The sequence below is a fragment of the Rhinatrema bivittatum genome, chromosome 8 (genome assembly GCF_901001135.1).
Source record: "Rhinatrema bivittatum chromosome 8, aRhiBiv1.1, whole genome shotgun sequence".
NCBI classification, from domain to species: domain Eukaryota; kingdom Metazoa; phylum Chordata; class Amphibia; order Gymnophiona; family Rhinatrematidae; genus Rhinatrema; species Rhinatrema bivittatum.
The window spans coordinates 207,981,715-208,008,697 of NC_042622.1; the positions used below are offsets into that span (position 1 = coordinate 207,981,715).

A 26,983-nucleotide genomic window follows, 5' to 3' on the forward strand; every position below is an offset into this window, starting at 1 on the left:
CTGTCCTAGAAGTCATAAAATGTCACATCTGGCTCGAGAAACCGTCACTCCACGGAAGAATCAGACAGCGATCTTCCACGCCACTTCTAAGCATGAAACTGTGTATTTCACTTATCGGAATGGGCCCGCCCTATCAGCGCACGCAAAGAGAGCGGAGGTGGAGTTTGGGCAGGGTCTGTGCTCATACACGCTCGCCTACACCGATATTAGCGGGTGCAGGACGACAAGGACATTTGATGGAATTATTTCCCTTTGAAAATTGACAAAGTCTGCATTTGCACTTTCCACTTTGAAAGCTACCTGCTTAAAAACAGAGAAGAAAAACATGTAGTGCTAATTGCAGTAGACTGACGAGCAGACGTAAAGGGGCATTGTGCAACTTTCGGCCTTTACTCAGCCATGACAGAGGACTCCAGACAAGCCCAGGTGCAGATTGCTGGGGGTCATTAGGCCATGTCCCTGCCCCTCCTCACCTGTCCTCCACTGGTCTTCTCCCAAGCCTGGCCGTCTTCATTCTATCTCCAATTCCCTCTTCTCTCCACACCCATTCCCCTCTCACTATCTGTCCTATCTCCCTCCTCAACCATTTCTCTCTCTCACCGAGCAATCCCTTCATCCCAGTCCTTTTCCTCCCTTGGTCTCTATTTTAACTCCTCTCTTTGTGCCTCATTTTCCTGTTCCTTCTCCAATGGATCTCTCCCTACACCAAACACCACCTGCTTCTACTTCTCTACCTCTCTCCCGTTTCCTCCCGTTCTCTGGCACTCTTTCCAGTCCCTTCTCTTTCGGCCATTTGTCTTCCCCTCCTACCCCTCTTTCTGACCCTGTTCACCCCTCTCATCATTTGCCAGCAATGTCTTTAACAGCAGGAGGCCAGGAGGAAGAAGAAAGTGGAGGAAGAGAGAGAGGACTGAGGATAAGGCCGGCAGAGAGGAGCAAGCCTGGGGCAGGTAACAGAGAAGCCTGGTGAAAGGGGGAGGAACGCAGAGAAGGTGGTGAATAGCAGGCAGTGATGGTGGCAGAGAGGAGGAGAAGATGAGAGAAAGTGATAGAGAACGAGATGAAGAGAACAAGGGGATGCAGCAAACAGTACAAGAAAAGTTATAGAGCAGAGGAGAAAAAAAGATTATATAGCAAGGAAAGCAGCAGGAAGAGAGAGAGAAGGGGAATAGAAAAAAGTCACAAATAAGAAGAAAACCAAGCTATTTAATAATTATAATGAGTGAATATGTTTGGAAGGGTTGAAAATGTTTCATCTTAAAACAGTGAGGAAAGCATTCAGCCATTTGAAAACAACTCAAATGAAGCTCCATATACCCCGCTAAACACAGGGGTGGCCAAATCCGGGCCTGGAGAACCACAAACAGGCCTGGTTTTCAGCATTATCCACACTGAATATGCATGAGATAGATCTGCATGCACATGTGGCTTTGAAGATCTGCATGCACATGCAGCTCTCTCTCATGCATATTCATTATGGATAATGCTGAAAACCAGGCCTGTTTGTGGCACTCGAAGACCGGAGATGACCAGTCCTGCACTAACATAATACACTCCTTAAACACAATGTACCCCTAAATCCAATCCTATGCACATCCTGACCCAATACACTAAATTCAGTCAGACAGAACCACCAACGCAGGGATGGCAACTTGCTCACCAAAACCCTCTCTTACCCCACACTTCTGCACAGCACTGCTGACTAATAAGCCTCATTTTTCCCCAAGTTCTTTTCTCTAGAGAGGGCAGATTCCGATTTTTATGCAGTGTTTTTGTAGAATGCGATAATATATGGGACTGGGTAGTTTACTCAAAGACTGATTAAACTTTTCAGCTTGTATTGCTTCATTGCTATCTACCACCAAACACGACTGCTCAGATAAACGTACAACAAACACTCTTGTGCCTGGAATGCTGTGCAGACGGTTGCACTGGATAAAACTCCCAGGCTCTGTCCAGAATGGTAGCCATTACACAATACTCCCTGAGTGCATAACCACCAGAACAGGGGACATCCGGTATGATGTCACAAACCAGCCTTGTTGGCCAATTGCATTGTGGCTATCTTCTTTCAGAATGCAAGGCCATATTATAATCTTATGCGAAGAACGACTGGTGGAAGGTAAGCCCACCCCCAAAGGATTATAAAGTGAACAATGCCGAAGATGAGGAGCATTGCTATATTCTCAAAATCATATCACCAGTCTTCACGGGAACCCCACACAGTTCAGTCAACACAAGATTTATTGAACTGACCCAAAAATTATTTAATACTCAGTCACTGCTATAATGGGGCAGACAGAGACAGCTAATGGTTCTTCTTATGCAACGTCATCATCAGCATGGGAAAGGAAGAATATGCAGTCCTAACAGCAGCAGTACCAATGCATTGGGCTCCCAAAAAGGTTGGGGTAACCTGCATGGAGTAACCATAGTTTACATCCAAACATCAATAAGCATGGAGAAGCTGGATGTCTTGGACAGCAGCCTCATTAATTTTGGTGACTGTCTGGATTATTTCAAAACTTGGTAATAAGACATGGAAGAGGACCTGGGTATTGGATAAAAAATTGACCTTTCAAGAATCAAAGATTATGACGACAAAGTCTGAAATGACCTACCAACAAAGGTGGAGGAGGTTAGTCCAATAACAAGTCTTTGGATGGGTATGGAGGCCAATAGTGGGGAAAAGGTTGAGAAATGAAATTAAGACATTGGGAAGAGGAAGGAAGGCAGGCACACAGATAGTGTTGGTTTGTGAATGGGAAGTTATATGCTTATCTACCCAAAGTGGAAGTCCATTAACTGCTATTAATCAAGTTGACTTAGGGAATAGCCACTGCTATTAATTGCATCAGTAGCATGGGATCTTCTTAGTGTTTGGGTACTTGCCAGGTTCTTGTGGCCTGGTTTGGCCTCTGTTGGAAACAGGATGCTGGGCTTGATGGACCCTTGGTCTGACCCAGCATGGCAATTTCTTATATTCTTATGAAGAATCTCAACTGGGCAGACTGATGAGCCATCATTCATATAGGGGTGTCACCAGTGTCCCTTACTATATGTTTTAGAGCAGGGGTGGCCATCTCTGGTCCTTGAGAGCCACAAACAGGCCTGGTTTTCAGGATATCCACAATAAATATGCAGGATATAGATTTGCATACAATGGAGGCAGTGCATAACAATGCTTTGTGGATATCCTGGAAATCTATTTGTGACTCTCGAGGATCTGCTTTAGTGTCTTCACAGACACTGACTGTGTGATGTCAGAGAGGAGTGCTTTGGGTTCCCTGAACTTCACCATCTCCCCAGTGGGAGGTGTCTTGGCAGGGAGTGTGCATTTACCAAAATCCATGAGCCCACTTTAGTTCATATTCTCTTTCATTCATCCTGGGAAGGTGACAGAGGCTCAAAGTTGGAGCTCTCAGGCCTTCCAGGAGGGAGGGAAATTTTCTTGAGGTCCAAGGAGGATTTTGAGATTGAGAGCACCAAGAGGTTCTCTGGTGAAAAGGGAGTTAGTCCCACACTCCTTGTATTTCACTGACAATTTGTCTTACGGTTTGCAAAGTAGATTTGTGGTTGGAGTCAGAGTGAGGACTGCCAGATAAGACTTTCAGAGCTGCTGCTTGGAAGGAGTCAGCAGAAGCTGGCCGGAAGTGGGTTTCCAGTTTGGTTGCTGAACTAGAGACATCTGCCCACCAGGAAGCAGGTACCACAAAAATGGGGCAAGCCCATTCTCTCCAGAGGACCTCAGAACTTCTGGACAGTGGAGGAAGAAAACCCTTCAGTGTATGAAGATTTTTGGACTGTGCACTGTCTTTTGTTTTCGCTGTATGGATTGTACTGTTCTTCACTGTGCATGCACTCTGCTGATTTTATTAACCCATATCAATTACTCCAGTAAAGGGTTTGTTTCTGAACACCAGACTGTGTGGGAATGAGAAAACCTCCTTCACAGCCTAAGAGCCCCACCCCCATCAGGAAAGAACCCAAGGGAGCATGGGCCATCTACTTGCCCCCATCATTCCCAAATGTGCCCCAAGGTTCTAGTAGCCAGTAGATCGGGGTTACATTCACTATGCTGCGATCCAACCAAACTGCATGGACAAAATATTGTCCACTGTAGCCTTGCAGCATGGAGAAAGACAGTAATGAAGCCAAAAGACTACCCTCAAGTAAGTGCTATGTTTGTGGGCCAGAAAAACTCAGGACATCAGTACATGTTGGAGGACTGACAAGCAGCCGAAGCATCGTATCTAATGATCTGAAAGTTACGATAGGGAGAGAGGCGTAACCAGCAGAGAAAAAGATGGTGGTAATCCCCCAGTACAAATCACTGGTTTCACCTTATCTGGAGACCACATCTCTGAATGGAAGTAGAGTAGAAAAGGTTCAGAGGAGGGCAATCAAATTGCTCAAAGTTTGGATCATGAGGTGAGACTTGAGGATCTAAATATTTATATATACTAGAGGAGAGGAAATGGATGATACAGACATTCAAATCCTGATAAAGGTATAAATATCAAGACAGAAGAAATCTTCTGCGGACCGGAAGCTATAGAACGAGGTATTGTAGTATCAAGCTGGAGTGAGGCAGGAGTCAAATAAGTATTTTAACAGAAAAGCTGGTAAATGTCTCCCAATGGAAATGGTTGGGGAAATACTGCATTTGGGTTTCATGAAAGCATCAGCACCTGGGATGGTGGGAAGGGGGAGGGAGGGCACCTCAGCTGTTGCACAACTGTGCTACCTACTGGCCAGACTCAGTGCCTGCATACCAGGTTCTGGAAGGATCCGTGATCACAGTCACTGCAATGGCTGAGCTGCATTACAAAACAGGGCAAAAAAAATCCAGGTAGTTGCAAACTAAGGCACACGGCACAGTACTGGCCAGTTCTGAGTGACTGAGCTGGAAGCCAAACTGAGCAAGAGGAAACTACCAATCCCAAAAAAGAAAAGAATTCAAGAAAGCATAAGACAGGCAAGCAAGAATAAAGCAAGGGAATGGACAGCCTTGCTATCATTTCTACGCAGACTGCTGCCGCAGCAGGGCCTTTCACTAACCCTCGGTCACTCTGCTTCTTAAATAAACTGGAATTATACACGTAAAATAAAAACAAAACGTGCAATAATCTTCAAACAGAGAGCAGTGCAGGAACTAGCACTTAGCTCTTTTCATCAAATAAGGAAGGTTTTTAACTTTGAAGGGGGAATTTAAGCACAGGCAAAACAGGGAAGGCGGCTGCCCTGTTTGATCCCGGAGTGGGAGTTTTTGCTGAGTATTTTATGCTGGCCAGTCTAGTCCTTCCCTCATGGCTGATGCAATCAGTTTGGCTGGTTCAGCCCCACACTACAAGAGAGCTACATGCCAGTCCCAAATGTGCAGATCAAGTACAGGGAGAATAAACGAATCCGCTGAACTAATGATTTCCTTCCTTATACTATTACCCTTTGAAACACCCCCAGATTCTGTAAATCTAGCTTCCTAAACTCAGGTTCTCTCTCCCTGGTGGGTTTCAAAGTGCCCACACTAGATTCCAGGCTTTGGGATGTTTCACGCCAGGCGGAAGGAAGGAAGGGAACGTTTAGTTCAAAAACAGACGCGTTTATTATCTGCTTTACTGAACTCTGAACTCACTACGAGAGTGCTGTGCAGCACAGGGCTCTCTGCGCCTGAACCTGCTGCCCCAGCAATGCTACAACGGCATCCACCCTCCCCCCCCCCCTGCTACCTGTCCCTCTCCCTAAAACGACAGACGTTCCTTGGAGAAAAAAAAAGACTCAGGCACATCAAGTGCAGTGTAAAATAAGCCTTCCTTGCAGCAGGCACACAAAACGCCAAGAAATGGAAAAAAGCCAAAGGCAGTTGGAAAATGGCTCCAATCAAGGTTTACTCACACACACAGCTTGTGATATGCTGAAGGTCACCGCTTCTCCCGCCCCCCTGCGTGCACGGGGACCAGGCCTCAGAGCTCCTCTCTTCACGAAGGCCTTCCTTCCCTGACAGAAAGGCACTGCGCCTTTCCAGAGTTTCTCCTGCTCCCCCAGAACTGCCTTGCTGAATAAAACCCCAGCACATTATCTCTTCCGCTTCCATTCTGGTGAGAGTGTGCAGAGCTGGGATAAAGGCCCTGGGGGAGGGATTTTTCTGGTTTACCGATCCCGCTCTTTTAAACTCAAGCACTGATAAACTTATTTGTCACGTACTGGGGGGTCTCGTAGAGGGCTCCGGGGCTAAAAACTGGGAGGAACTCCAAATCCCCACCGAGTAAGCAGCAGTGGCTTAAGCGGAATATGGAAAAGCCATCAGATCGGGCGAATCGATTTTTTTTTTTTTTTACCAAAGTCTGGGATCCTTTCCTGCAAAGATCCAGTGCGGGCACTTTTCTCCCCTTCCTTCTCTTTAACGTTAGTGCTCGAGGGGTTTATGTGAATTACTTTAAAAGTGTTAAAACTTCAGCCTTTCCTTAACTTCTGTCTTATCTTTCAGGCCTTTGACTACAGTGGTATCCCTGAAAGAATTCTACTGCTGCTATTGCATTTCAGTCTCAATGAAAATGTGAAATTTCAAGTAAACCCAATAAACTCATACTTTTATTTTTCATTTGATTCATATTCCTGCTTTTCAGACGCTTCAAAGCAGATTACATTAAGAACATAAGAACATAATAAACTGCCATGCTGGGTCAGACCAAGGGTCCATCAAGCCCAGCATCCTGTTTCCAACAGAGGCCAAACCAGGCCAGAAGAACCTGGCAATTACCCAAACATTAAGAAGATCCCATGCTACTGATGCAATTAATAGCAGTGGCTATTCCCTAAGTCAACTTGATTAATAGCCGTTAATGGACTTCTCCTCCAAGAACTTATCCAAACCTTTTTTGAACCCAGCTACACTAACTGCACTAACCACATCCTCAGGAAACAAATTCCAGAGCTTTATTGTGCACTGAGTGAAAAAGAATTTTCTCCGATTAGTCTTAAATGTGCTACTTGCTAACTTCATGGAATGCCCCCTAGTCCTTCTATTATTCGAAAGTGTAAATAACCGAGTCACATCTACTCGTTCAAGACCTCTCATAATCTTAAAGACTTCTATCATATCCCCCCCTCAGCCATCTCAAGTACTGTGGGTATATCGTGTGCGCGTGTGTGTTGTATGTATGTAGTAGTGAAAGGAAGAGCGTGTTCCCAGAAGCAATAAAAAAAAAAAAGCCTTTCCTTACCTTCCAGGGCCCCCTTTTCCTACATAACCTCTAATTCATAAATACAATTTGATATCCACACCCTTCGCAACATCAAAGCAGGTCATAATCAAAATATTAAAAGAAAAAATAATACATAGTTCTCCTGAATTACATCCCCAGCCCACCTTCTGCTAACAGAAAAACAGCCAAACCAAGATTACTGAGAAAGTCAAGTGTAGGATTTGCAGTATTCTCAATATTTATGGGAACAGAGGGGCTACATGAAATTCTGTGAGCGATGAGTAAAGCCATAAATGTTCATGACAGATGAGTGAATACTTGGGCTGGCAAAAACCTGGGTAGTCAGGTTGCCCGGGCATCTCAAATTCAGCAACTGCCAAAGCCAGGCCAAGGCTGAGAAGCCACTGACATAGGAGCCTACTTTTCAAACTGATTGGGGGTACTAAATGCAATACAAATTACCCCTTCTCTGGGCAGAGAGGAGGAGTTTACTCAATACTGGGGGTGCTCAAGCAGCCACAGAGCTGACAACCATGGCCACACACAAAGTCAGGCGGAGGAGTAAGGAGCTGAGCCTGGACCAGGAACTGGAGGGAGAAAGCACTGTCTGGATCAGGGCTGTGCGGAGGGAGGGACAGATAGTTGCTGGGCAGCACAACAAGAGGGGAAGGAAAAAAAATATCTAAAGAACCCCCCCCCCCCCAAAAAAAATCAGAAGTTAAAAAAAAAAAACCCCAAGAAAAAATAGGCTATAAAGAATTATTTTTCCCTGGCTCCTAAAGAATTTTTGCTGTTTCCACCCTTGGGGAATACATAGTAACATTTTTGATTCGGTTTGACCACTTGCTTCAGCTTTTTTTTGTGAGTTTTTTTGTTCTTTTCATTCATTTTCATAGTTTATGCCCTTAAGTTTTACTTACAAACACAAAATTAAATCTCGCGAGTGTAAAAACATCTACACGTATAAACTAACAAAATGAATGAAAACTATGAATGTGACTGCAGTGCCAGAAGGATAATCAATACATTGGCAGCTATATATTAAAATCTTGAGAATCAGTCACTAACACATACATGTCCTCAGCCTGTCTTACTCTGCTAAATTTGAGGTGGCTCACTCTTGACCTTTCTTCAGCGGCTGGCAGCTATCCCAGTCCCCTTCTTGCTTTGGCTGGCTGGCAGGATGGGCTCCACCAGCAACCCCAGTTCCCTTCTCAGGAAGCTGGCGCGATGAGCTCTGCTGGCTGCTCTACATCAAAGTATCCTGCCTGGCCCCCTTAATATCTGTAACACAGTTATCACGGGCACCCTCTGTAGACAGATTTGGATGAAGTTTGGCAGGAAAGCTGGAATCTCAGTTAAGAGCCATCCATTCTTTTTCACTCAACGCATAGTTAAGCTCTGGAATTCATTGCCAGAGGATGTGGTTAAGGCAGTTAGTGTAGCTGGGTTTAAAAAAGGTTTGGATATGTTCCTAGAGGAGAAGTCCATAAGCTGCTATTAATCAATAAGGAACAGCCACTGCTTGTTACCAGTATCAGTAGCTTGGGATCTTTTTTAATGTTTGGGTTCTTGCCAGGTACTTGTGACTTGGATTGGCCACGGTTGGAAAACAGGTTACTGGGCTTGATGGATCCTTGGTCTGACCCAGTATGGCATATCAAATACATCCACAGAAAACAGCTCCAATACCTGCATATGGACACACACGGAAAAAACACTCCTAAAAACAATGTTTTGTTAAACTGACTTTTTTCCTTATATGCATCTGTCTACCTCAAAATCCATTTTGAATTTCAAACCAAAATTTCCTACAGAATTAAAACAGCCCAAATTACAAGCCTCGGTGTTTTTCAAAATACCTAGATTTAGGGAGTTTCCAAAAAATCTGGTTTTAAAATTTGCCATCTGCATGTTAAGCATAAGAAAACAAAAGGAGTAAAAGTCCATCATGTTAAACATCAGCATGCTGGTATTCACAATGATCAGGTTCACTATGGACATCAGCACTGATCATAACCCATGAAAGTTCGCCAGATCTTGTATATGAGGCTGGAACAGCTCATGAGCTGAAGGCCTCCAAATGCTCTGGAAAGGCCTTTAGTGCTTAGTAAGGTCACACAGCCATACTAATGTTCACAGCTACACAGTATCACACTGGAGACAGATTGTTGGTAGCAATGTTTGTAGCAGTCCTGGTCACTGTCACCAAGGGGAAATCTAATATCACCAACAGACACACTGAAGACCAGGACATCAACAAGCCATCAACATGAATAGGATACTGAAAAGTTAACCATTTAATCTACTGAAATTTAAAAACAGCTAACTGTCTGCTGACTCGGACCAGTCCTTGCTAGCTCTTCCCTCAATAACTTGGCCACATACTCCCCACCCTTACCACAAGTTGGCCATTAGTGGCCCAGCTTTCCCCATGGGAAGCCACGTAGCATGCTGGGAAAACTGAACCCGGAAGTAAGCCACAGCCGACCTGAGTGGGTTCCCTGCTTGCACTGGCAGATATTAGACACTTAAAAGACTAAACGATAAGTCACTACTTACCATTTAATCTTTTAAACTTTTTAACATTTTATGTCCTGATATGATACAATGGCATGATTTTAACTATATTTTCTTCAGTAAAGTACAACTTCTGAAACTTGCACTTTGAATCATATCTCACTAACGTTACCCCCTCCATTCAAAGTGTGACACTCTGGCCACCCCTGCATTTCAAACCACAATTACGGTTCCCCACAGCAAAGGAAAAGGATGCAGCCAGAGGCAGCGCTGCTCTCCTCCATTTCTTGCTGGCTCCAATCAGCAACAGGCGAAAGGGGGGGATTGTGGCTAGGGAGCATGTGAGAGAGAGACCTGATCAGCATGAAGGGGGAGGGAGTGAAGGCAGGACGGTGCCTGGGCACAAGGAACTGAGGTGGGAAGAGAGAGCGAAAGGACTGCGAATGGGAGAGAAGAACGCCCCAATCTGGGGCTTGCCTCCTCTGATCCTTCTGCCCCATCCCCATACCCAGATCCTTCCCTCCCCTCTACCCCCCCTCACTCCACTTCTCAATCCTAGTTCCTCCTCACCCCCAAATCCTATCTCCCTCTCCCTTCTGCATCACAGATATCTCCTATCCCTCTCCTCCCCCCACATCAATACTGGAAAATCCTTTTTGCCATTCAGAACATATTGTACAGACACACAAGCAAGGCTGGAAAATTATTTTTATAATATGAAATAAAATTTACATTATTTAACATGCAAAAAGCTGCAAATTTATGCGAACGTGCAGCAGGATTTCAATAACTTTGCCAAGGAATCTACCCCTGAGCTACCACTGGATGCTGGAGGTTGTGATAGGGCGTTACATCTAAACAGATGAAAAACCTAAGGTAGCTGGCAAATGAAGGTTCATAGGGCTGTACCCAACACAATCCAGTTTCAACTGGAAACCCAAAAAGCAGGAAGAACCCAAAGAACCAAAAATACAAATCAAAAAAAAAAATATATATATATTTGATGTAATATTGACATTTAAGATTTTTTAATTATCTTCAAAATTTAAATAAATGCAATCAGGATTACGTCTGAATCTTGCCTTAAGTAACAAAATAAAACACAAATTTAAAATTAAGCATTTTCATATTAAAACCATTTAATATTACAAATAAAATATTTTGGCTAAATTATTCTGTGCAGTGCTGTACTTTTATCCGATAAGTAAAATACAAGCAGTGCCGGATTTAGGCTCGTGCCTAGGTCACCAAATTCTGAAAAACACCTAAACACTGGGACTTCTCCTATTTCGGGGGGGTGGGGGGATCCATAATCTGAAATCCAGCCCAGATATGAACATTAATACTCGACAGCACACAACATTTTAATTGCAGACCTCATAGAAATAAGAGTTCACGTATAAGCAGTAGGTGATTCCTTTTCCTTGGATTAATAATGTGTATGCGACTGGGTTTCTAGAACTGTTCATTGACCTGTTGATGGGAACACATCTCTGGAAGGCTAGTCATGAACGTACTATATTATCCTAATAAAAACAAGTCTCCCCTGAAACTTGTTTACTGATCCTGACTTCTGCACAGCCAAGTAGACTAATGGGGCAAAACTCCACTACTTTATTCAGCTAGAGATTTGACAAAGAACGTCAGACCCTAATACACAGTCGCCAGTCTAAATCTGGTCCTCATAACATTGCCTGAGTCTCCATCTTTGCTCAAGCCAAGTACCTGATTCACTAAATGAGGGAAAAGCCTTAATGAATCTGGCCCCAAGTTATGTGGTGTCAGTTGAGCTGTGTGTTTCATTATCATCGGGGAAACCCCTCTCCCCGTCCCTGATAATACATGAGACAACTCAATTTAACACACACACAGATTAATATTCAAAAGGGAGTTAGGTTCCTAAATTGGCCTTTTGAAAACCAACGAGGGCCAAGCCCCTACACATTGAGGTTGCTAACACGGATTTTCAGCCTCAGACACTTAACTTTGGCCCCTCAATGAATCGCAGGCCTAAGTTTAGGCATCTACGTGAGGTGACTGCTTCCTAAAAATTGTATCTGAGTAACAGGAAATAAATCTACTTTATGGGATCTGCCAGATACTTGCAACAAGGACTGGCCACCATCGGAGACAGGGTGCTGGGCTCAATGGACCTTGGTCCTACCCGGCATGGCACATCTTATGTCCTGATGATTCCCATTGGAGCATGGAAACATTCAGATCTGTAAATGGTTTTCTGCCATTCAGTGATGGGAGACCAAAGGTCCTAACCACGCTGAACCTTCTAGAGGATGAAGTGGAAAGAGAGGCCTTAATGTCCTCTGAAACCTCTCCCACTCCTCCTCGAACATCTGCACCGATGGGCAAGAGGGCCGAAACTCCCTGGACCTCAGACACCATCACGTCCAGTGATGCTGACCGATCTCTCCACGTGGACGTCCTGCCAAGGGGGGGGGGGGGGGAAACAGGAAACAAGGAGCATCTGTGCTAGGAGAATATCCAAACAAAGCCCTGAACCGCAGGGATTACTACCTCTATTTTCATTCTACATATTCTCAAACAGCAATTTGTTGTAAAGCACAGTTCCTTGAAAACTCCAAAACACCAAATGTCAAACACTACAAAGATTTTAACCTTGAAGGTAATTTGTGTTTAAAAATTCAAAGTGCTTTTTTTTTTTTTTTTTAATGAGCACAGAAAAAACTGAAAAATGGAAAACAGTTTTTACATCAACATTCTCCAAGAAATGTAACCACATTTTATTGGCCTGGACACAGCGTCACATGCTGGGGAGGACCGGTGGGCAAGTTTCTGGGAAAGCATAGCTTTTTCATGGCAACTGAAAACTGCAGTTGGACACCACTACCACTAGACCCAAACCTAGGAGGAAGCCCTCTCTCTCACCAGGACGCGCACGGCGGAACATGATGCTACATGAAAGGCACCCTGTGTAGCAGTCTCTGCGGTGGAAAATCTTACAAGTGATTATTCATTGACACTACAAAGCTAAGTGAGGAAAGAGATGAAAGACACCTCCAATAATTAACCCAAGTCTATTGCTATTACCGCCTCACCCAAAAAAAAAAAAAAAAAAAAAATTACCACACACCAACATTAGCACGGAGACGTCACCCCTCCCAACACAGGGACACACCACAACACTAACCCCCCCCCCCAAATAGGGACAGGACAGGGATATTAACCTTTACCCCACCCCCAAGAGGGGACCTAATCATCAGCAGACATAACCCGCCCCCGTCCAAACAAAACAAGTTGGCATAAAGGTGCCGAGATTATTCTATGGCTCACGAGCCATGAAACAAGAGCTTCCCAATTTGGTCTGAGGGAGCTCAGAGCCAGTCAGGTCTTCAGAATAGATCCCCAATGAATATGCATGAGATACATTTGCATACATTGCAGTATATGCAATCTCATGCATGTTCATTAGGGAGATCTAGGGACCCTCGTTTTCAATTTATATTTTATTTTTTCTAGAAATGTAATTATTATAAGAAAAGAATCAGTGCAAAGATTACTTTACTGATTTTTCTCCTATTTGTTATAACAAAGTTATTTTACCACTGACTTTTTTTTTTGTTATAATATTTAAATTCCCAGGAATAATAAAATAAATACTGAAAACGAAGGTCCTAGAGATATCCTAGAAATCCAACTGGTTGTGGGCTCCCCAGGACAGGTACTGGAAGCCCTGCTCTAAAATGCAGTCAAAATACCAGAATGTTGTGGTAACATCAGCTTCCCCATAGCTGTCACTGCTATAAGCTGCTGGCTTTACCTCCCCTATCTCCCACCTCACCCAGGGATAGAAGCCAAGATCCACCAGCTAATCCCCATCCTGCTTGGGGCTGTATGCAGAGGCCCCTACCTCCCGCACCTAGGACTGTACGCAGGAGCCCCTACCTCCTACACCCCGCCTGCGATTGTACGCAGAGGCCCCTACCTCCCACACCCCGCCTGCGATTGTACGCAGAGGCCCCTACCTCCCACACCCCACCTGCGATTGTACGCAGAGGCCCCTACCTCCCACACCCCGCCTGCGATTGTTCGCAGAGGCCCCTTCCTCCCACCACCCCGCCTGCGATTGTACGCAGAGGCCCCTTCCTCCCACACCCCGCCTGCGATTGTACGCAGAGGTCCCTTCCTATTGTACGCAGAGGCTCCTTCCTCCCACACCCCGCCTGCGATTGTACGCAGAGGCCCCTTCCTCCCACCACCCCGCCTGCGATTGTACGCAGAGGCCCCTTCCTCCCACACCCCGCCTGCGATTGTACGCAGGGGCCCCTACCTCCCACACCCCGCCTGCGATTGTTCGCAGAGGCCCCTTCCTCCCACCACCCCGCCTGCGATTGTACGCAGAGGCCCCTACCTCCCCCACCCCGCCTGCGATTGTACGCAGAGGCCCCTTCCTCCCACCACCCCGCCTGCGATTGTACGCAGAGGCCCCTTCCTCCCACCACCCCTCCTGCGATTGTACGCAGAGGCCCCTTCCTCCCACACCCCTCCTGCGATTGTACGCAGAGGCCCCTTCCTCCCACCACCCCTCCTGCGATTGTACGCAGAGGCCCCTTCCTCCCACCACCCCGCCTGCGATTGTACGCAGAGGCCCCTTCCTCCCACACCCCGCCTGCGATTGTACGCAGAGGCCCCTTCCTCCCACCACCCCTCCTGCGATTGTACGCAGAGGCCCCTTCCTCCCACACCCCGCCTGCGATTGTACGCAGAGGCCCCTTCCTCCCACCACCCCTCCTGCGATTGTACGCAGAGGCCCCTTCCTCCCACACCCCGCCTGGGACTGCACACAGAGGTCCCTACCTCCCCCACCCCGCCTGGGGCTGTACAGAGGCCCCTGATTGCCCCCACCCCTGCCAGGGTCTGTTAGTTGTGCTGTGTTTTGCAGTGGCACAGCCTGGCTGCACAGCGGGGAGATGAAAGGCTTCCTTTCATGTAATAACTGACGGCCTCTTTAGTACTGTTTGAACTGTTTGCAGACCAGGTTAACGATTACTGGCAATGTGTATCTTGGCTGGGAGCCCAAAATTCTTACACACCCGTCAGCTCCTCAAAGAGCTCATGAATGCCAAGCTAGAGTCATTCCAGAGCACCTTACAGAGAGGGAGGGAGGGAGAGCTACAGCAGCTACTGAGGCCCAAAAACAAAACGTGGACGTTAGTCATGGCAAGAGATGCTGCTAACACTGGCCCGATGGGCCTGTGGTTCATGGCCAATGCTACCCATGTGGAAGAGACTGCGGCAAACTGCCGCCTCGGAGTTCTCTCCTCTGGCCAGGGCTCCCGGCACAGGGCTGTGGTCTGTGGGACATGTGCAGCAGCTGCTGCCTCTCTCAGAACAGGCCACTTAGCATCTCCACAGAGCGGCATCCCCTCTCCTCTGCTGGAGCAAACCCTCAGAGCTGTCCCAAAGAGCTTGATAGCGCCGCCAGGCAGCTGGCACTGGAGGACCCGAACAGGAGGGTCAAAGGCTGCAAAGGAAGAAATCGACATAAGCAGAAAGGTAAGAGAGTAAGGGGGATCAGTGTTTGCTGCCTTCCTACAGCAAACACTGATCACACCCACAGATTCACTTAAGCCATTTCATGAATAGAGGAAAGTCAACCAGCCAGTTCAATCACATATGCTCAAGTGTACAAAACAAGCAGCGAGTCAAACTGACCCACAGAACTGCAAAGCTGCCTGTCACATGTGCTGCCGCACAGAGACAAGGGGCTAAGACGTGAATGAATGCATGATTACAGTCTGACGAGAGAAATCAGGCTGGTAAGGGGCTGCCCCCCATGAGACCGCGGCGGTGCTAAACCCTGAGTGGGAAGGGAAAGGCGGCAAGGGAAGTCTATGCTTCAGTTCTCCTGGGCCCATAGACACTCGTCCACTATGCGCGTGTCCTACCTCCACGCGCAGCCCGTTCTCGTGCGCGTCCTACCTCCTCACGCGCGCGTCCTACCTCCACACGCGCAGCCCGTTCTCACGCGCGCGTCCTACCTCCACACGCGCAGCCCGTTCTCACGCGCGCGTCCTACCTCCACGCGCAGCCCGTTCTCACGCGCGCGTCCTACCTCCACGCGCAGCCCGTTCTCACGCGCGCGTCCTACCTCCACGCGCAGCCCGTTCTCACGCGCGCGTCCTACCTCCACGCGCAGCCCGTTCTCACGCGCGCGTCCTACCTCCACGCGCAGCCCGTTCTCACGCGCGCGTCCTACCTCCACACGCGCAGCCCGTTCTCACGCGCGCGTCCTACCTCCACACGCGCAGCCCGTTCTCACGCGCGCGTCCTACCTCCACACGCGCAGCCCGTTCTCACGCGCGCGTCCTACCTCCACACGCGCAGCCCATTCTCATGCATGCGTCCTACCTCCACACGCGCAGCCCATTCTCATGCATGCGTTCACAGGCACGCAGCAGCATGCACATCCCCATATCTGCCATCCCGCAGATCCAAACCCAGCAAAACATCTCCATGAGCACTCCAACCCCACGCCCATCTCCACAACCTCACAAACACTCACTTAATTGGTTGTAATTACAACATATTTTGGGTGTATTTTATTGTAAACTACTTTGATTTTGTTTGGAAAGGCGGCATAACAAATAATTTAAACTAAAACTGAACTTCCTCCACACTAAAACCCAGCCTGCAACATCTGGAGAGCCACGCCCATCCTCTGGAATCCACAGCCATGCACCCAAACCCATCCATCCACCACCGGCACCCGAAGCTTGCTGTGTCCCTGGTACGGATTCCCTAGGCTGCTGTCTCTTCTTTAAACAGGACTGGAGACCCTCATGAATATCCCTGCAAGGAACGGAACAAAATGCCAAATGCATATTATCTGCAAGACCCCCTTACAAACTTATAGACACAGAATTATCTTCAATGAATTAAAAAAAATAAAAAAATACAGAACTCTTAAGGTTTTCCACTCTCTCCGCCTAGGTCAATCGCTTTTAATTACAGGGAGGCTTTGAATGTGACCTGCTATTTTTTTGTGCACTTGAATATTTGAGCGCTGATGTAATTACTTGGAGGTGAGCACGTGACCGAGAGGCTTGGGGTTCAGCCGCGGCAGCAGAGTGCGCAGGCCCAGCAGGGACCCAGGAGGATGCAGGGCTTGGCTGGCAGAAAGGCGATGGCAGGGGCCCGGGTGACAAGGCAGCTCCCAGAGACTCGGCTTTACTCTCAACAATCCCTTCCTCCACGCTGCTGCGGGAGTCCCTGCGGCTCCCGGGATTTGGAAGCAGACTGGCGAGGGCAGACTTACTTATCCCCATGCAGCTTCAGTGGTTTCAGGAGGGATATCTGATATTTTCAGCCCCGATTCCCAACAAAAGATTTAGTGTAAAAAATGAAGAGGCCACCCTGAGAGGCAAGGACTGGTAGGATTATCTCCAGGGAACAATTAAACTCAGCTTTATACCCTAACCCCTCTCTGCATTAAGTAGTTATACCAGAATCAGGAACACATTCCAGCTGAGAATAGGCAAATATCCCAGAGAGACTGCTCCCGCCCTAACACCAGCTCAGCGCGCAGGCTGACTGTGCCAGCTACCAGAGAGACTGCTCCCCCCCTAACACAAGCAGAGAGAGCAGGCTGACTGTGCCAGCTACCAGAGAGACTGCTCCCTCCCTAACACAGAGCCAGGCTGACTGTGCCAGCTACCAGAGAGACTGCTCCAGCCCTAACACCAACACAGAGTGCAGGCTGACTGTGCCAGCTACCAGAGAGACTGCTCCCTCCCTATCACCAGCACAGAGCGCAGGCTGACTGTGCCAGCTACCAGAGAGACTGCTCCCTCCCTAACACCAGCACAGAGCGCAGGCTGACTGTGCCAGCTACCAGAGAGACTGCTCCCGCCCTAACACCAGCACAGAGCGCAGGCTGACTGTGCCAGCTACCAGAGAGACTGCTCCCTCCCTAACACCAGCACAGAGCGCAGGCTGACTGTGCCAGCTACCAGAGAGACTGCTCCCTCCCTAACACCAGCACAGAGCGCAGGCTGACTGTGCTACCAGAGAGACTGCTCCCTCCCTAACACCAGCACAGAGCGCAGGCTGACTGTGCTACCAGAGAGACTGCTCCCGCCCTAACACCAGCACAGAGCGCAGGCTGACTGTGCCAGCTACCAGAGAGACTGCTCCCTCCCTAACACCAGCACAGAGCGCAGGCTGACTGTGCCAGCTACCAGAGAGACTGCTCCCTCCCTAACACCAGCACAGAGCACAGGCTGACTGTGCCAGCTACCAGAGAGACTGCTCCTGCCCTAACACCAGCACAGAGCGCAGGCTGACTGTGCCAGCTACCAGAGAGACTGCTCCTGCCCTAACAGAAGCAGAATATATAGTTATTTAGATTTTTAGATTCCACTTTTCGGCACTTCAAAGTGTACTTCAAAGCGGATTACCTTCAGGTACTGTATGTATTTCTCTATCCCCACAGGGCTTACAATCTAATTTTGTACCTGAGGTAATGGAGGGCAAAGTGACTTGCCCAAGGTCACAAGGAGCGAGAATGGGATTTGAACCCTGGTTTCCCTGGGTCGTAGCCCGCTACTCTAAGCAGTAGGGTGCTCTTCCACGTAGAAGCAGAATATGAGCTGGCTCAGTGCCATGAGGAGGCAGTGCACAGTTTGATTCCAGGGTAGTCAGCTATGTTACAGAGGCAGTGTTCACAGCCACTTGATGGGAGGGAGCCATAGTCACTGCAGAATGGTGACACCTGGTGGCTGAATTCGGGGCCCGTGACTGCGGGGTCCATGGTCTGGGACGGTCATTGCACTGACTGGACTAAGTAAGCTGGGAGGGGGGATGGAAATCGCCAGGTAGCAACATGGAGGCTTCTGGCACCAGATCCCTGCCTTCATTCCAACCGAGCTGGAAGCCCAGAGGAGCAGGAGGCGGCCCATCTAATCACTTGATTTAATTCCTGATGCAATACCATAGACCACAGTTGATCTCTGGCTTTCCTCAGATCCTCTATATTTATACCAGGCTTTCAGAATTCTGTTACTGTTTTTATGTTGGGAACAAATTAAAAGCCAACGAGACACCGAGTTAACAAGAGCAGCTGAGTTGCTGTGGGTTGTGAAGAACAGAAGAATGGCCAGGGTGGGCCAAACCAATGGTCCATCGAGCCCAGCATCCTGGCTCCGATAGTGGCCCTGGAGTTATTAGTAACATCCAACAGACTCATCTAAGCACCCCCCTGCAGATGTACAGTTGTATAGCACCTCGGTCCCCTCCCAGTCTCTAGTATTTGTATATGTCCTTGTCTTCCAGGAATGCATCCAGATCCTTCTTGAACTCTGCCATGCTGCTTGCTGTGTCTACATCCAGTGGCTGCAGATTCCCCAATTTAATTACCCACTGACAAAAGGAATACTTTCTTGTGAACATCTTGAAACTGCTAACATGCAGGTTCATTGGATGCCCCTGGCCCTAGTATTTTTGGACAGGGCAAACAACTGCTTGCTTGTGGTTTGTTCTTTTCCACTCCTGATCTTTTAGATCTCTAGAATGTCCCTCCTCCAGCCTCTCTTTTCCAAGCTAAAAAGCCCTAACTCTTTCCAGCCTTTCTTGGTATTAGACACCCCCCAATCCTCTCACCTTTTTTGTCTGCCCTTCTCTGTACGTTCTGAAGCTCCACTGCATTCTTTTTTAAAATGAGGCAACCAGAACTCCATGGAATTCTCCAGGCATGGTCACACCAGAGCTCTGTACAAAAGCATAACATCCTCCAATTTGTCATCGAGGCCTTTCCAAATTATCCCTAACATACGGTTGGCTTTTTTGGCCACTGCTGCACTGTGCAAATGGTTTCAGGGGCCTAATATCTATGAGGGTTATAATCTATAGGCTGTCATCAGAAAGGTAATAAGCAGATACAGTTGTGGTATCCAAAGGATAGAATGCAAGGGTGAGGTGCAGACTAGCGAGTGCGAGTTACTGGATCAACTATACCTAGGACAATATAGGAATCCTTGCAAGAAGTCTCCTTCAAGTTACTAGTTGATTTGATGATGAGACCACATAAGTGGGCAAATCAACAAATGCAGACAATGTCACTGAGGGTATGGTGAAAGATTATCTGGGGGTCCAATGACCATCACATTGTATGGTTCACTATTAACACTGGATCAGAACATAACTATACTAGAAAAAGGGTCCTAGAAGAACTGACTTAAGAAAATGAATTATATTAAGGAAGCCCTGTCAAAAGTATGGGATCTGAGAGATATAGGAATTATGGACGGTAATAAAAGCAAATATTTGTGCCAAACAAGAAGGCAACGAGGAGATCACTATAATTCAGTACAGAAGTAGGAGAAAATGTAAGAGCAAATCAATAGCATTCAAAACAGACAAGCAGAATTAGCAAGAGAGAGAGGCAGGAAAGGCAAGGAGACAGGCAACGGCACTGCCCAAGTGATAAAGACAGGGGATACATACAACTTTCTTTAGATATGTCAGTGAAGAGAGGAAGACCAAAAGGAAAATAGGAAGAATTAAAGGGGAGGATGGCTTAAGTGAAGATAAGGATCAGAAGAAAGACGATATCTTAAATAAATACTAGGAGGAGCGAGATAAACCAAAGGCAAAAGGGCAAGGATGGGGGGGGGGGGGGGGGGGGGGGGAGTCAGTCATGGGGTTAACAGGCTGCCATTTACTGGTAAACCTGAAAGGAAAGAAAAATAAGGGACCTGATGGGGTAGAGCCCTGAATACTGAAGGAGCTAAAGAGGCTGTGGCCAAGGGTCTAGCATAGCTCAGTTTAAAAAGGGGTTTGGAGAAGTCCATAAACAATTATTAGCAAGATGGATCAGGGTGAAGCCACCACTTATCTCTGGGAGTCAGCAACAAGAACCAGATCTACTTTTTGGATTCTGCTGGTTACTTCCTAGTAGGGATGTGCAGAGCAAAACTTTATGTCCATATGTCCAAAGGGGGTCCCATTTGCGGTCAATATGGACATAAAAAAAATTAAATGAGTTGGGTATATGTCCATATGTGCAAAAAAAAAAATTTAAACCCCCTCACCCTCCTTAATCCCCCCCCCCAGATTTACCACAACTCCCTGGTGATCGAGCGAGGAGTGAGGACGTCATTTCTGCAATCCTTGGCGAGAAGCATGTGACGTCGGCGGCACGTCGAGTGACGGCGCCACGTGATTCCCGGCGAGTTCGCGCCGGAAGGCTCGTTCGGCCCAAAAGGAACTTTTGGCCAGCTTGGGGGGGTCAGGAGGTCCCCCCAAGCTGGCCAAAAGTTCTTTTTGGGCCGAACGTCCCCAAGCTGGCCAAAAGTTCCTTTTGGGCCGAACGAGCCTTCCGGCGCGAACTCGCCGGGAATCACGTGGCGCCGCGTCACTCGACGTGGCGCGACGTCACATGCTTCTCACCAAGGATTGCATAAATGGCGTCCTCACTCCTCGCTCGATCACCAGGGAGTTGTGGTAAGTCTGGTGGGGGGATTAAGGAGGGTGAGGGGGTTTAAATTTTTATTTTGGCTCAACAATCGCGATTTCCAACATATCCAACATAGCTATGTTGGATATGTGGGAAATCCGATCGTATATGTCGAATCCTTTTTTTAAGTTAAAAAAAAATATGAGTAGCGTTTTACATATGCGGTCAATACGAATGCACATCCCTACTTCCTAGTGATTTGGTCTGGTCACTGGCAAAGGCAGATGCTGGACTCAATGGCCCCTTGGCCTTCTTATGACTGTACCCCCTCACAGCTCTGTTCAGCATCATTTGAAAGAGGCGAGGTTCCAAGAGACTGAAGAAGGGCAGATTTAGTGCCATCCCACAAAGGTGAGAATAAGAAGAAAGTGGAGAACTACAGATCTAGTTGCTTAACATCAGAGATGGTGAGGCCATGGAAGCACTACAGAAGGACAGAACGATGCTGTACCTTGAAGCTAGTAGTTTACAGGGTCACAGACAACCTTGTTTCATGAGGGGAAAATCTTGCCAGATTTGATTGATTTCTTTGATGAAGTGACCAGAGTCAGGGGATGCAGTAAACGTGGCCTATCTGGATTTCAGTAAAGCCTTCTGACGCTGTTCTACATGGGAGACCGATGATTAAGACAGTCAGTCTGGGAATTGGAACAAAGATGATAAAACTGGGGGAGCATCAAAACGCAGAGAGAGAGTGATAATCAATAGGGTCCATTCTGGTGATGGGAACGTGACCAACAAGGAGGCAGAAGGATCAGTGCTAGGTCCAGTCCTCTGCAATGTCTTTATGATTGATATTGGGGAAGGATCAGGAAGGAAAAGCTCCCGTTTCCAGATAACATGAAACTTTGCGACAGGGCAGACACGTCAAAGTGGGTAAATCACTTACAAAGATCATGTAACGTTTTTGGAAAAATGGCAAATACACTTAAGTTTTGAAAAATCATGCAACTGGGATTGAAAAATCCAAAGGCTAAATACCTCTTTGAAGGTGAAGAAATAGTTACCAAACAGAAGAGAGACCCTGTTGATACAGTCCCACATAGGAGGCTTGTGAACAAAATGAGAAGCTAGGGAGAGTGAGCGCCGAGGTGGTGGCGTAGATTACAAACTGGCTGACCGATAGGAGATATCGTGTAATGGGAAATGGAACCTACTCTGAAGAGAGAGCCATGTTAAGTGGAGAGCCACAGGGATCGATATTGGGACCAGTTCTGTTCAGCATCTATTTGAGCGACTTTGCAGAAGGGACAGAAGGTAAAGTTTATCTATTTGTAGAGGATACCAAGATCTGCAACAGAGTGGACATGCCTAAAGGAGTAGAGAGAATGAAAAGTGATTTAAGAAAACTTAAAAAGAGTGGTCAAAGAATTGACAACTGGGATTCAATACCAAGAAGTGCAGAGTCATGCATTTGGGGTGCGATAAATCAAAAGAGCTGTATGTGATGAGGGGGGGGGGGGGGGGGAGGAGGCTGATATACATAGACCAAGAGCGGGATCTTGGGGGTGATAGTGTCTGGCGATCTGAAAATAAGAACATAAGAACATGCCATACTGGGTCAGACCAAAGGTCCATCAAGCCCAGCATCCTGTTTCCAACAGAGGCCAATCCAGGCCCCAAGAACCTGGCAATTACCCAAAAACTAAGTCTGTTCCGTTACTGTTGCTAGTAATAGCAGTGGCTATTTTCTAAGTCAACTTAATTAATAGCAGGTAATGGACTTCTCATCCAAGAACTTATCCAATCCTTTTTTAAACACAGCTATACTAACTGCACCAACCACATCCTCTGGCAACAAATTCCAGAGTTTAATTGTGCTTTGAGTGAAAAAGAACTTTCTCCGATTAATTTTAAATGTGCCACATGCTAACTTCATGGAGTGCCCCCTAGTCTTTCTATTATCCGAAAGAGTAAATAACCGATTCACATTTACCCATTCTAGGCCTCTCGTGATTTTAAATACCTCTATCATATCCCCCCTCAGCCATATCTTCTCCAAGCTGAAAATGGCAAAGCAATGTGACAATGTAATAGCTAAAGCAAGAAGAAGCTGAGCTGCATAGAAAGGGGAATAACCAGTAAGAAAAAGGAGGTGGTGATGCCCTTGTACAAGTCCTTGGTGAGGCCTCACTTGGAGTAGTGTTCAGTTCTGGAGCCCTTATCTCAAAAGAGATAGGGACAGGATGGAGGCAATCCAGAGAAGGGTTACCAAAATGGTGTGGGGTCAGTATCAGAAAACCTATGAAAAGAAACTGAAGGATATGAATATGTATACCCCGAAAGAGAGGAGGCACAGATGTGATATGATACAGAACTTCAGATACCTGAAAGGTTTTAATGATGTACAAACATCAAACATTTTCCGTTGGAAAGAAATCAGTAGAACTGGGGTCATGAAATGAAACTCTAGGGAGGATGTCTCAGAACCAACGACAGGAAATATTTCTTCACGGAGAGGGTGGTGAATGCCTGGAATGCCCTTCCGGAGGAGGTGGTGAAAACCAGAACAGTGAAAGAATTCAAAGGGGCATGGGATAAACACTGTGGATCCCTAAAGGCCAAAGGATGGAAATGAAGAAACGAGTGCATGGGGGTAATTTGCTAGTGCGGCGGTTACTTCCCTTAACCAATAAGTCTGGATACTGTTGACGCAACTCCATCATTGCTCTCTGCTTCAACGGCAGGGGGAAAAGGGGAATTGGATTTGTACAGTGACCAACGAGGGCTCTGACTTTTACGGTCTGGGGAAACAAGCATGAGGGTAACTTGCTGATGCGGCTCTTACTTCCCTTAACCAATAAGCCTGGATACTGTTGACGCAACTCCATCATTGCTCTCTGCTTCAACGGCAGGGGAAAAAGGGGACTTGGATTTGTACAGTGACCAACGAGGGCTCTGACTTTTACGGTCTGGGGAAACAAGCATGGGAGTAACTTGCTGATGCAGCGGTTACTAGCCTTAATTAATAAGGCTGATACTTTAATGCAGCTCAAACATTGCTCTCTGCTTTTCACCCTATGGAAAATGCTTCCTTCTGGAATTGGCTAGATTTATATGTGTTTGTATCGTAACTCTCCTTTCCTTTCTTCCTTCTAGAGTTCATCTTTAGTACCCTTATTTTCTTCAACTATGGCCTATAGTGCAGTCCACGCACCATTTTGGTCATTTGAGTTGCCTCTGCTTTGTCAGTGTCCTTTTATAGATGTGATCTCCAGAACTGAACACGAGCTACCAGAACAACTAAGACTACAGCAAAATATGAAAGAATTTAAAAGGGATCTTAAAACTGAAGCTGCAGAGCCAGTGCAAGGGGATTATGTGCCCTAGGCGAACCTTATAGCCTGATGCCCTCTGGACTTCCCACACAATTAAAAATTATGTATTTATAACAAAAGATTTTACATAGAAAGGTCAGTGAGATAAAAATATAATTTACAACATGCATGTTAAATTTACATGCACTACTATGTTGCCAAACGGAAACCCTGCCAAAACAGGACACTTGGAACCTATATGGACTCAGGTCTACATACTGGATGTGGTCTTGACCCTCAGAAAGCCATGAGTAAACAATTATAATTTCAACATAGTAAATCTACCAGACCAAAACAGCACCAACTGTCTGCACCCAAACAGTAACAACCCTACCTATTTAAATGAAACACCTCCAATATTACATCAGGCTCTTAAACAACCAATATACCTCCTATTAGAAAAACAGAACAAGCCAGGCAGCTAGAGATTTCTACACCAAAACCACATATTAGCAGAATACCTCACCTCAGTTAGACATGCAGAACACAAACAGACCCTCACCAAATACAGACCATAAAGAAGGGGTGGCCAACTCTGCTCTTTGAAAGCCAGGATTTTCAGGATAGTCACTATGAATATGCATCAGATAGATTTACAAAGATTTGCATGCATTGCCATTGTTGCATCTAATGCATATACATTGTGGATATCTTGAAAACCTGGCCTGTCTGAGGCTCTCAAAGACCAGAGTTGGACACCCTTGACAAAGTATAAATAGAAACTTGTAGACCAGAGGTTCCCAAACCTGTCCTGGGGGAACCCCCAGCCAATCAGCTTTTCAGGATGTCCACAATGAATATGCATGAAATAAAATTTGCATGTTTGTGAGCCTCTGTTGTTGGCAAAATCTAAAATCAGAACCTCAACAAGCCAGACTCTGTATGTAGTGCAACAATGGAAAAACAGAATCACCATGCCTCATAAAATGTCAATCATAATAGTAACACCATACCAATAAAAAATAAGTATTTCAAAACAGCTGATAAAATGAATAACATCTAATAACTCATTTACAAATAAAATGTTTCAAAAACAGCAGACATCAAATAACACTCAATAATTAAAACTAATAAGGATAAAAAAAAAATCCCTCTCTCTATACCTGGGAATCTGGATTTCCAATCATCCTGAGACTGCTGTGGATTAGTTGGGAGAGGCAGGGTGGGAGCAAACAAACTTTCTCATGTTCTCTGACCCACACACACATACACATGCTCTGCCCCCGTGCCCCACCCCCCACACACATGCTCTGTGTGCCCCATGTCACCCCACAAACACACGTCTGTCCTCCATGCTCCCTACCCATGCTCGTTCCCTGTGCCCCCCTGCACATATGCCATCTGTTCCCCGTGTCCCAGCACACACTCACTGTCCCACGTCCCCCCCCCCACACACACATGCTCTCTGTACCCAAATCCTGCAACACACATTCTCACACATACATACAGATGATCTGTTCCCACCCACCCCCTAAGCACACATGCATACATGCTCTCTCCCCCAAAACGCTCTCTGTCCCCCTTCATACCCATGCTGGGAAGCACATATACATATGCTGCGAGCAGCCGCCACCTCCTTGGGTCACTGCAGCATTAGGAGGCCTCCTCCCTCTTTCTCCTTTGAGAGACAGTTTCTTCATCCCCGCGGGCCCTGCTGCTGCTGCTCCCGATGCCTTCTTCATCCCTGCGGGCCCTGCTGCTGCTGCCGCTGCTCCTGATGCCTTCTTCATTCCCGCGGGCCCTGCTGCTGCCGCTGCTCCCGATGCCTTCTTCATCCCCGCGGGCCCTGCCGCTGCTCCCGAAGCCTTCTTCATCCCCGCGGGCCTGCCGCTGCTCCCGATGCCTTCTTCATCCCCGCGGGCCCTGCTGCTGCCGCTGCCCCCAATGCCTTCTTCATCCCCGTGGGCCCTGCTGCTGCCGCTGCCAGCTTCTTGTATGTTTTGCCTCCATTTAGAAGGCTGTTCCAAGCATCTACTACACTTTCCATGAAGAAACATCTTATGTCGCACCCAAGTCTACCCCCCTTGGAGTCTCATACCAAGCCCACTTCTAGAGGATCCTTTCTTCTGAAAAAGGTTTTGCTTCTTGTGCACAATTTAGGCCTTCGAGGGTTTACACCTGGTAGATTATATCAAGCATCCGTCATTCTCTCAGTACAAGACTGAGAGCTCCGCATGGCAGGGGCTGTCTCCGATGTGTATCCGTACAGCACTGCATAGGCTTGGTAGTGCTACGGTAATAAGAGAGGGCAGAATATCCCAGCTACCAGAGGCTCTTCCTGCTGTAACACAAGCACAGCGCACACCATGCTTCTCTTTACAAACCAGGCTGAGACACTGTAGCATCTTTTTGCTCTCTTGACTTCAGTACTGTTAGGATTTTTGTTCCCCCTATCGCACGCTTTATGACTGCTCTCTTTCCTCACAATACCATCCTCCCCAGGGACAACG

At 47.0% G+C, this 26,983-nt stretch overlaps 1 protein-coding gene across 6 annotated transcripts in view; it reads right to left on the minus strand.

Annotated features, from left to right (window-relative positions):
- RNF43 (ring finger protein 43) overlaps positions 1-26,983 on the minus strand; it is a 92,374-nt gene that overhangs the window by 56,157 nt on the left and 9,234 nt on the right. The gene's annotated exons all lie outside the window — the stretch shown is intronic.